Here is a 9,299-nt window from a genome sequence, read left to right on the forward strand (position 1 = left end):
CCCCTAAATCTAGTGAAAAGGAACCACAGGGTCTTTAATAATCACTCTGTCAGGTCACGGGATGGTGACTAATGGGCCTAGAGGAGGAGATGCTGAAAAACACTCTAGGAAATAAATTTGGGTGATTAAATTTCAAGGCAGTTCATGGAACAGCAACCCGAGGCCTAAACTAAGCCATCAAGTTACCAAGAGAATCAAGATTTCAATTTAACCTCTGCTGCCCAGGAACCAAGCCTGAGTCTGCAATATATTAGCGGGTCATGAGAAGGTATCCCCTCTCAAAAGTTTCAGAGTGACCCTGGGATCTTCTCAACTCCAGCCATTCCTTCCCAAAGGCCAGCCAGCAATAAATCGGGGAAATTATTGCCTTTCCTTGGTTATTACATAATATCAAGTCTTTAAGGAAAAAAATCATCGTTCACCAAATAAGGGAGGTGGGGGTTGAGAAGGGCCTCCAATCAGGCACAGGCCAACACCATGCACAAATCTCTAAGAGACTCTCAGTTTACTAAACTAACAGAAGAGGCCCAAATTCCTCCAATTCTCCTCTGTTTCAGTTGAATGCCATGTGCCCTGATTGGATCTCATCCCCAAACAGTCCCGGTCTAGTGTCTGGGGCATAATCCCCCTCTGGATGAATCACACCCCAGCTGTCCTTAAGATTTGCAGGTGAACAGACCCCGTGCTCTAAGGTTAAGAGCCCTTGTCCAATTCCCTGTCAGATACTGGCCATGCCCGCTGTTTATAGTCCCCAGGGCATCACTTTAACTTGTTTGTTTCTTTTCGAGTAAAGCCAGGCTGGGGAGCCTTCGAGCTGGGCTGGCCTCTGTGATGGAGGAGTCCAGGCGGGAAGGCTTAGTGACTGCAGCTGCTCCCATCTCTCTCCCTTACTCAGTCTCTTCCTCTCTCGAGGTTTCACCTCTCTCTGCCCTGGCTCCACCAGCTGTTTCCTGCAAATCCAGCTGAGACAGCTGCTGGCTCACCATGCTAAATTTCCAGGGGCCCTGGAACCCCTTGACTCTCTTGGCCCCAATGCGGGCAAATCTCAGGCGTCCAGACAAGGCTGAGATTGTTCAAAAAGTACTTCACTAGGAAACTGGGGGGGAAGCCAAAAAAGTAAATTACAAAAGCAGAGAAACAGACAGCTTGTGGAGCACAGATTCCTTCTCCCAGAAACACTTAAGTCTAGACCGAGGAAAGTTTGTTGCAAGAATATGTGAGTAAGCAAGATGCGGGAGAAAGGAGGCTAGAAAAGCTACAGCTTGTGGGAAACCCACACCTCCTGCCCTTCACTCCTCCTCAGTTCTTTAAGGCTTGGATACAGAACAAAGATGCTCACAGTTTAGCCAGAGCCAGAGGTTAACAGAAATAGAGGGGATGGCCATGCCTGATAGAGCCCTTAGTTGCTTTCAGAAACTGCCACTCGGGACCCCTGTCTGTTCTCTTTCTATCTCTTTCTCTCTCTTTTTTTTTTAATATTTTTGGCCACACAGCTTCAAGCTCTGTCTTGATTTGTATCCCAGATCAGGGCTGTCTTCATGTTTGCCCTGATTATTAATAGGGGCTCTTGACCAGGCCCCTGGACAAGGAAGGTGCTGCACTTCTCTGTCCCCTTCTTCTTAGACAGGCTCCAGATTGTCCCTGCCAGGGAGTTCTGTGATACCACCTTCTCCCCAAAGCTGCTTCTGCCTGTCCTTGGAGTTGAGACCTTGGTCTCTTGGTATGCTCAGATGCTGGGCCTCTTGGGTTAATGGCCAACTGGCAAGATGGTGATGAAAATACTCTCCCAGGAACCTTTCCCCTTTGAGCTTCTAACCCTGGCAACTCCCTCAGATGCCTGTGCATGCTAAGTCACTTCAGTCGTGTCCGACTCTTTGCAACCCCATGGACTTTAGCCCACCAGGGTCCTCTGTCCATGGGATTCTCCAGGCAAGAACACTGGAATGGGTTGCCATTCCCTTCTCTAGGGGATCTTCCTGACCCAGGGATCAAACCCAGGTCTCTTTTGTCTCCTGGATTGGCAGATGGGTTCTTTACCACTAGCGCCACCTGGGAAGCCCCTCGGGTGCCCTGTCCTACCCCATTCAGATGCCTACCCAGTCCTGGGTGACCTTCCTGCTTTCTATCACTACAGCGGAGTTAAAAAGCACACTTATCCACTACCAATAAGAATGTAGAAGCTATTCCCTCAGAACGCTTCCAGAAGGGGTGAAGCATATGTTGGATGGTGCCTCTAATTTTCTTCTCAAGATCTAGGCTCAGCAGAGCTCCACTTCAAAGGTCCCATCACTTAAAGGAAATTTCCATCTGGCTGATTCATCAGCACCTCAGTATCCATTATCCAACTTGCCCCCAACCTAATTTGTCATCTCAAGATTGCCAGGGAGCTGAGATCTATTAGTCCCACCATGGGCCTTGAGTACCAACCCTGGATTTGTCACTTATTAGCTGGATGACCTTAGGTAAGCAATCTAATCTGAACTGCTTTCTTTCTGTGAAATGGGAATGAGTGTTTGTAGCTCCCTCTCATGGCTGATGTGAAGAATTAGTAGAATTACATCTATAAACATCAGGCATTTTGCCAGGCATATAGTAAGGATGGTAAAAATAGATATAAATAGGCACTTCCCAAGCAGTCCAGTGGTTAAAACTCCACACTCCCAAGGCAGGGAGCATGGGTTCGAACCCTGGCTGGGGAACTAAGATCCTGCATGCTGCACAGCATAGCAAAAAAAAAAAAAGAGAGAGAGAGAGAGAGATAAATACACTCCCTTTCTTAGGCAAAAATGGTGCTCCACATCAACTCTCCAAAATCCTTCAATGACACTACCATTTTGAGAAAAGTCTGCCTCCTTAGAGAGACCATGGTGCCTGCAGGAGCATCCTAGTTCCATGTGACAGACTTCTCATTACAAATTCATAAATTCACATTCTCATTTTAGACATCAGGCTTTCAAGCCTGATTAATATGCTTTTGCTACCAGGACAAGGATCTGTTTTTAGTTGCACACAAAATGAGTTTTCTGAACCTGTAACACTAAGGATCAGACCCTGGACCAGGGAAAAGTCTTCAAGTTAGTGGCCATCCTGTAAGACGCTTCCCAGAAGACAGTCTGATCACCACCCCTAGGATGACTGGTCACCCCTATCTCTGCCAGCCCTGGGCTTGCCACCTCTTCCCCCATTTGGAACTGCTCCACAATGGGCACAGGTGTTCACATATAGCAGGTGTTTAAGAATGACTTGTTTTGTCAAGCGTGTGGCTAGATGGGGAGACTGTTGAGGGGGTCACCGGGCATTTGTGCCTCTTCTTGAGGCTGGGAAGCAGCAGTTGTGGCCTAGCAACAGGGGAATCTGCCTAGCAACAGGGGCAGGAGGCGGGGCCTGTTGGAATCCTGTAGAATGGCTGAGGGAAAGGCAGACAGCAAAGAGACTTTCTGGATCTTGTCAAGCTGAGGTCTCAGGCCAAAAAGAGAAACCAGATCCACAGAGACCAGGAGAGAAGCGTGGGAGGCAGCGCAGGAATAGAGGCAGCCTATCTGGAAATGCTACAAACCCAAACTGGAAAAAGCCCGGTGCCTTTTCCAGAGACCACTGAAGCAGAAAGGAGCCCTCGCCACCCCCGCCCCGTGAACTGATGCCCCTCGCCACCCCCGCCTGTGAACTGATGTCCCCACACGGACACCTTTGAGGAAGATAGCCACCTTTTCTGCACTCCCGTTTGCACAGGTACGACAGGACACACTTTCACATGTGTATCAAGTCTGGAATTTGTTTAAGTCAGAAGGCCACAACCCACCCACCCACCCACCACCACCCACCCACCCACCACCACCCACCCACCACCACCCACCACCACCCACCCACCCACCACCACCCACAGAAAGTGTAATATAAAGACCTAGATACACTTAAAAATCAATCCAGAGGGAGATTAAGCAACTTTCTGACACAGTCTGTCTAGGGCAAAGAACCATTAAGAACTCAGACCCTTCTGGCATGAATCACATCCCTCGTCCCTCTTTTCCACCCATCACAGGACAAGGGCTGGGACAGCCCCTCCTGTGAACTTTCTAGACCCTCCCCTGAAGAGAAAAAAAAATTGTCGTCAGCCTTTGACCTGATTAATAATTAAAACTGCTGAGTTTGAGCTGCCCCTGACAGCGAGGTGCTCCAAAACCCCAGCAAACTTTAACAAATAACCAGCCCGCTCAGGGGAGAGAGGAAGCTTTCTTCACTAGACAAACTGACAATTAGCCGCTATTCAAATCCCCCTCTAGTCTTAGCATATTGGTTCTCCTTTGAAAGTGGCTCCACATGGGGTAGAATTTTTGGCCTTGAGTTTAGAACTACTGTGCATAAAATCAAAGCAAGGAAGCCAGCGGTAGAGAGAATAGAGGTTATTTGGGGATTAGTGATTTCGGAGTTAGATTTCTAATAACTTGGTGAGTGGTGGGTTAGGAATGTCCTCCAGGAGCATCAGACAGTCAACACCGTGGGACGTGTCCCCACATTGAACTGGAAAGCGGTGAGTCACTACCCTAGAGGGCGGAAATAGAAAATGGCACAAACGGCAGCTCAGCAGCGCTGCATGGTAATCCGCCTTTTGTAACCGCTGCAGGCTGCATCTGATGCTGACAATCTTGGGGTTACGCGTGAAACCCCAAGTGGGGCTCAAAGTTTTCTCCCCGAAGAGCCACAAATACAAGCACCCCCACACCAGGGAACCATTCATCGAGAACAAAGGGAGGAGAGTGGGTGAGATGGAAGAAGGGAGGAGGGGGCAAGCATTCAAACTGCTCATTTTCCCCTAGGAAGCATAAGGCCCAGCCACTACGGTGGGTGAGCAAAGCAAATTGGTAATGGGTGATCCAGATTGCATCGCAGAGTCTTGCCTGCTTTCCAGGCACTTACTGAACTTTATAACTCTTTTGGGGGTAAGGCACAAAAATCCAGGGTTTCTTATTGACCAGTAGGGGAGAGGGAGTTCGAGCTGGCTGCTTTGAGCTGGTCCAGGTCTGCTGCTTTTCCACAATACTGTACTGTATTCCATCAAGAGATTTTTTTTAAACATATTTTTTAAAAGGGGGGGAGGGAGATGGAAAATCATGAAGTTGACAGCAGCTGCAGGCACTTCAAGACTGCAATAGCCAAGCCGAAAAAGTACTAGAAAACTCAGTTTTTCAGCGATGGAGAAGGCAGAAGCTGGGAATGGGCAGATGGTTGCTCACCCTAGGCACCTCAAGGGGAGGAAGGCAGTTCCATGAGGATGTATTTCCCTTTTATTTATTTATTTGGTTTTAATCGAAGGAAGACTTAAAAACAGTACAGTGGATGGTGCATAATACATGGCTTGATAAAAGTATATACGTATTCATGTCATCAATAGTCAGATCACCCCAGAAGTTTCCCTTGTGCCCCCCTCATTGTCAATATCCTCTAACAGTAGCCATGTTCTGCTCTATCTCAGGATAAGCTTTACCTGTTTTTGGACTTCATATTAATGGGACCATAGAGTATGTACTTATTTGTGTTCATCTCCTTATGCACAATAGTATCTCTAAGATTCCTCTGCATTATGTATCCATTCTACTGAAAAAACATTGGTGTTACTTCTAGGTTTTTTTCTATTATACATAAAGCTTCCATGAGTATTTTTTTTTTCTTGCTTGTTCTTTCTTTTTGTTGAGTATTCTTGTACATGTATTTTGGTGGATTTTAGCACTCATTTCTGTTGGGTAGGAGCGTGGAATTTCTGGGCTGTTTATTTATTTAAAGAAAAAAAAAAAACCTAAACTCAGAGCAAAGCCATCTGTCTTCTCCACTGCTATATCTCCAAAGCTTGTCACAAAGTAGGTACTCAGTAAATATCTTTGGAAAGAATATTGATTAAAATGTCATTTTTTCCGAAATTAATGTACACATTTGATCCAATTGTAATTAGATAATAAAGTTTTGGTTTGGGGGAAAACTGAATAAAATGATCTTAAAGTTACATAGAAGAATAAATGCTTTAGATTGGCAAATAAAAACATGGAAAGGAAAAGGATGAGATCTGTCTTACCAGATGTCAGAGTGTACTATAAAACTACTGTAATTAAATCAATTCAGTATTGGCATGGAAATAGATAAATGTACCATTGGAATAAAATAGAGAACCCAGAAATAGGCCAAGTGTATATATATGAGAATTTACCATATGATATAGTTGGTGTTTCAATTCCATGAAAAAGGATGGGTTATTTAATAAATGGTGCCAAGACAACTTCCATCTGGAAGAAGATAAGACTGGACTCCTATTTTATACCACATACAAATATAAACACCATATAGATTAAAAACAAATTAAAAAATAAGACAATAACCATCTTGAAAATTTAGGAGACTGCATGTTCAATATAGGGGTGAGAGTTCAGGGGGCTTGGTAAACCAAGACTGGAATCCAGAAGCCATAAAAGAAAATATAAATATATTTTCCCTTGTGACTATAAAAAATTTGTATGGTAATAGACAAAATAAAGTCAAAAGACAAAAAATAGATTTAGGGGAAAATACAGTGTATAGGACAGAAAGATAAATAAAAACAACAATAAGCAAAAAGGTTTTGTAAATGGACAAGAGGGAGACAAATAACCCAGGAGAAATATGAGCAAAAGCTATTAGGAAGCATGTCACAAAAGAGCATATTTAAATGGTCCATATGCTTAGGGAAAAAAGCTCAAAATTATTAGTATTCAAAGAGGTGCAAATTAAAGTACAATGAGATATTATGTTATACCTTTCAAATGAGCAAAAATCAAAATGAGGCTAATTTCCATTGCTAGCAGGGATGCACAGTTTTTACACTGTTGGTAGAAATTCCTACCGTCCTTTATAATCTGGCAACATCTTTTGAAACTGAAAATGTGTATTCCCTTGATCCATCAATTCTACTCCTATATCCCACAGAAGTGAAAATACCAGTACATACGGACATACAAGTGTGCACACACATACGTATGCGTGTATGTATGTGTTTGTGTGTCAGCACTGTTTATTTGCACTGGCTCACTACATCTCCACCCCAGGAAAAAAAAAAAAACTAGAAACAAACTAAAACCCATTCATAGAGATCAGTAATTTGCTAGTTAAAAACCCACTGGAAAAAGCCCTAATTTGTAGCTTTTGCATATTCCTATCACGTAAGTAATCCCACCTTGCTCAATCTCAAGCGGCCAGCCTAGTGTCACTGAACGCCAAACTGGGAAGAGATGTGAGCAATCAACTCAAGAAAGCTGAGGTCTCCAGCACAGCCACACCTTGGATGCATTATCACAAAGCCACACCTATACTACTATGCAGCTATTAAAAATAACAAGATCATCCTATAGAAGTTTACTTGGTAGATTTCTAAGAGATATTGTTGAGGAAGAAAACCAAAGGAAAGAAAATTTTTCAAATGACATAATTAAATGTTTGTAAAACATCAATTGACAGACACAAAAAGACATGTATGTGTGTGTGTTCTAATATTAATATATGGTCATAAAAATATGGGGTTTCCCAGGTGGTGCTAGTGGTGAAGAACCTGCCTGCCAATGCAGGAGGCATAAGAGACTCAGATTCTATCGCTGAGTTGGGAAGATCCCCTGGAGGAGGGCATGGCAACCCACTCCAGTATTCTTGCCTGGAGAATCCCATGGACAGTGGAGCCTGGCGGGCTGCAGTCCACAGGGTTGGACACGACTGGATCAACTTAGCACGCACAGATGCATGAGGCTATGAGAAGAGGGGGAGGGCAAAGACAAAGAAAAATAGTAAACAAAAAGGACACACTTATGCATTATATATCTGTATAAAAGGACTGCAAGGAGATCCAACCAGTCCATTCTGAAGGAGATCAGCCCTGGGATTTCTTTGGAAGGAATGATGCTAAAGCTGAAACTCCAGTACTTTGGCCACCTCATGCGAAGAGTTGACTCATTGGAAAAGACTCTGATGCTGGGAGGGATTGGGGCCAAGAGGAGAAGGGGACGACAGAGGATGAGATGGCTGGATGGCATCACTGGCTCGATGGACGTGAGTCTGAGTGAACTCCGGGAGTTGGTGATGGACAGGGAGGCCTGGCGTGCTGCAATTCATGGGGTTGCAAAGAGTCGGACACGACTGAGCGACTGATCTGATCTGATCTGATCTGATTTTTAATTCACAAAATAAATAAATTATATATATATATATATGTATATATATTGAGCCTCTGATACATGCTCAGTTCTATATAAGGCTCTTGATAAAATAGGAACATGTGAGACATGTTTTCATTCTAGCTAGGTGTATAAAAGCAAATAGTCACAGGGCAAGTTATTTCCTCCTATGAAGTGTGAAATAAGTGCCACAATAGAGGGATAAGTAAAATGGGGTAGAGGCAAGAAAATCCCACAGGGAAAGCTTTTTTTAAAAAAATTAGAGGCCTCCTTTGCACAAGCTTAATGCTAGGTCTGGGTTTTCTCCACCATCTTACAGTGGACCCAGGAGACCAGCAGGCTTTTGTCTCTTCAGGGTGGTGCCTTTGCCAGCCTCCCCAGCTCCCCACATCCTTGCTGCCCCCAAAGACAAACCTACTTCATTTTAAAGCTTTTGCTGTTTTACTGCTACTGGTTTATAGCTAATCACCATAGAAACTGACATGGAAAAACATAAATACCACAACTAGGGAAGTCACACAACAGTTAAGAATCATACAGGTGTTGGACTTCCCTGGTGGTTCAATGGTTAAGAATTCACCTTCCAGTACAGGGATGTGGGTTTGATCTCTGGTCGCAGAACTAAGATCCCACCAAACCCCAGCAACTACTGAGCCTAGGAGCTCCAGAGCTCATACTTCAAAAGAAGAGAAGCCACCTCAACAAGAGACCCACACACTGCAGCTAGAGAAAGCCCATGCACCACAACAAAGACCAAGCACAGCCAGAATTTTTTTTTTTTTAATTAAAAGAAAGAATCATACAGGTGTCTCCAGGTTTGGTGTCTGGTCCTGGCTGTTGACTCCTTTCTAATACTGGAAGTGCTCACTGGCCTGCTTCTGTCCCCTGTCTTTCCTTCTCCCAGTCTTTCTCAGAGCCTCTCTCTTTGTGTGGCCAGCTATCCATCAAGCAAGACCTACCTACTCTGACTTGCCATCAGCTTCACCTTGGAGAAGAACCCTTCCACCTCACAGGAGTTCTGCTCTCCCATCTCTTTTACTGGGTTTTGTTCTCTGTATGACACACCCAGAAACAGGCCAGACAGGTAATCTGTGTGTCTCCAAGCCCAGGATTAGC

The sequence above is a fragment of the Bubalus bubalis genome, chromosome 23 (genome assembly GCF_019923935.1).
Source record: "Bubalus bubalis isolate 160015118507 breed Murrah chromosome 23, NDDB_SH_1, whole genome shotgun sequence".
NCBI classification, from domain to species: domain Eukaryota; kingdom Metazoa; phylum Chordata; class Mammalia; order Artiodactyla; family Bovidae; genus Bubalus; species Bubalus bubalis.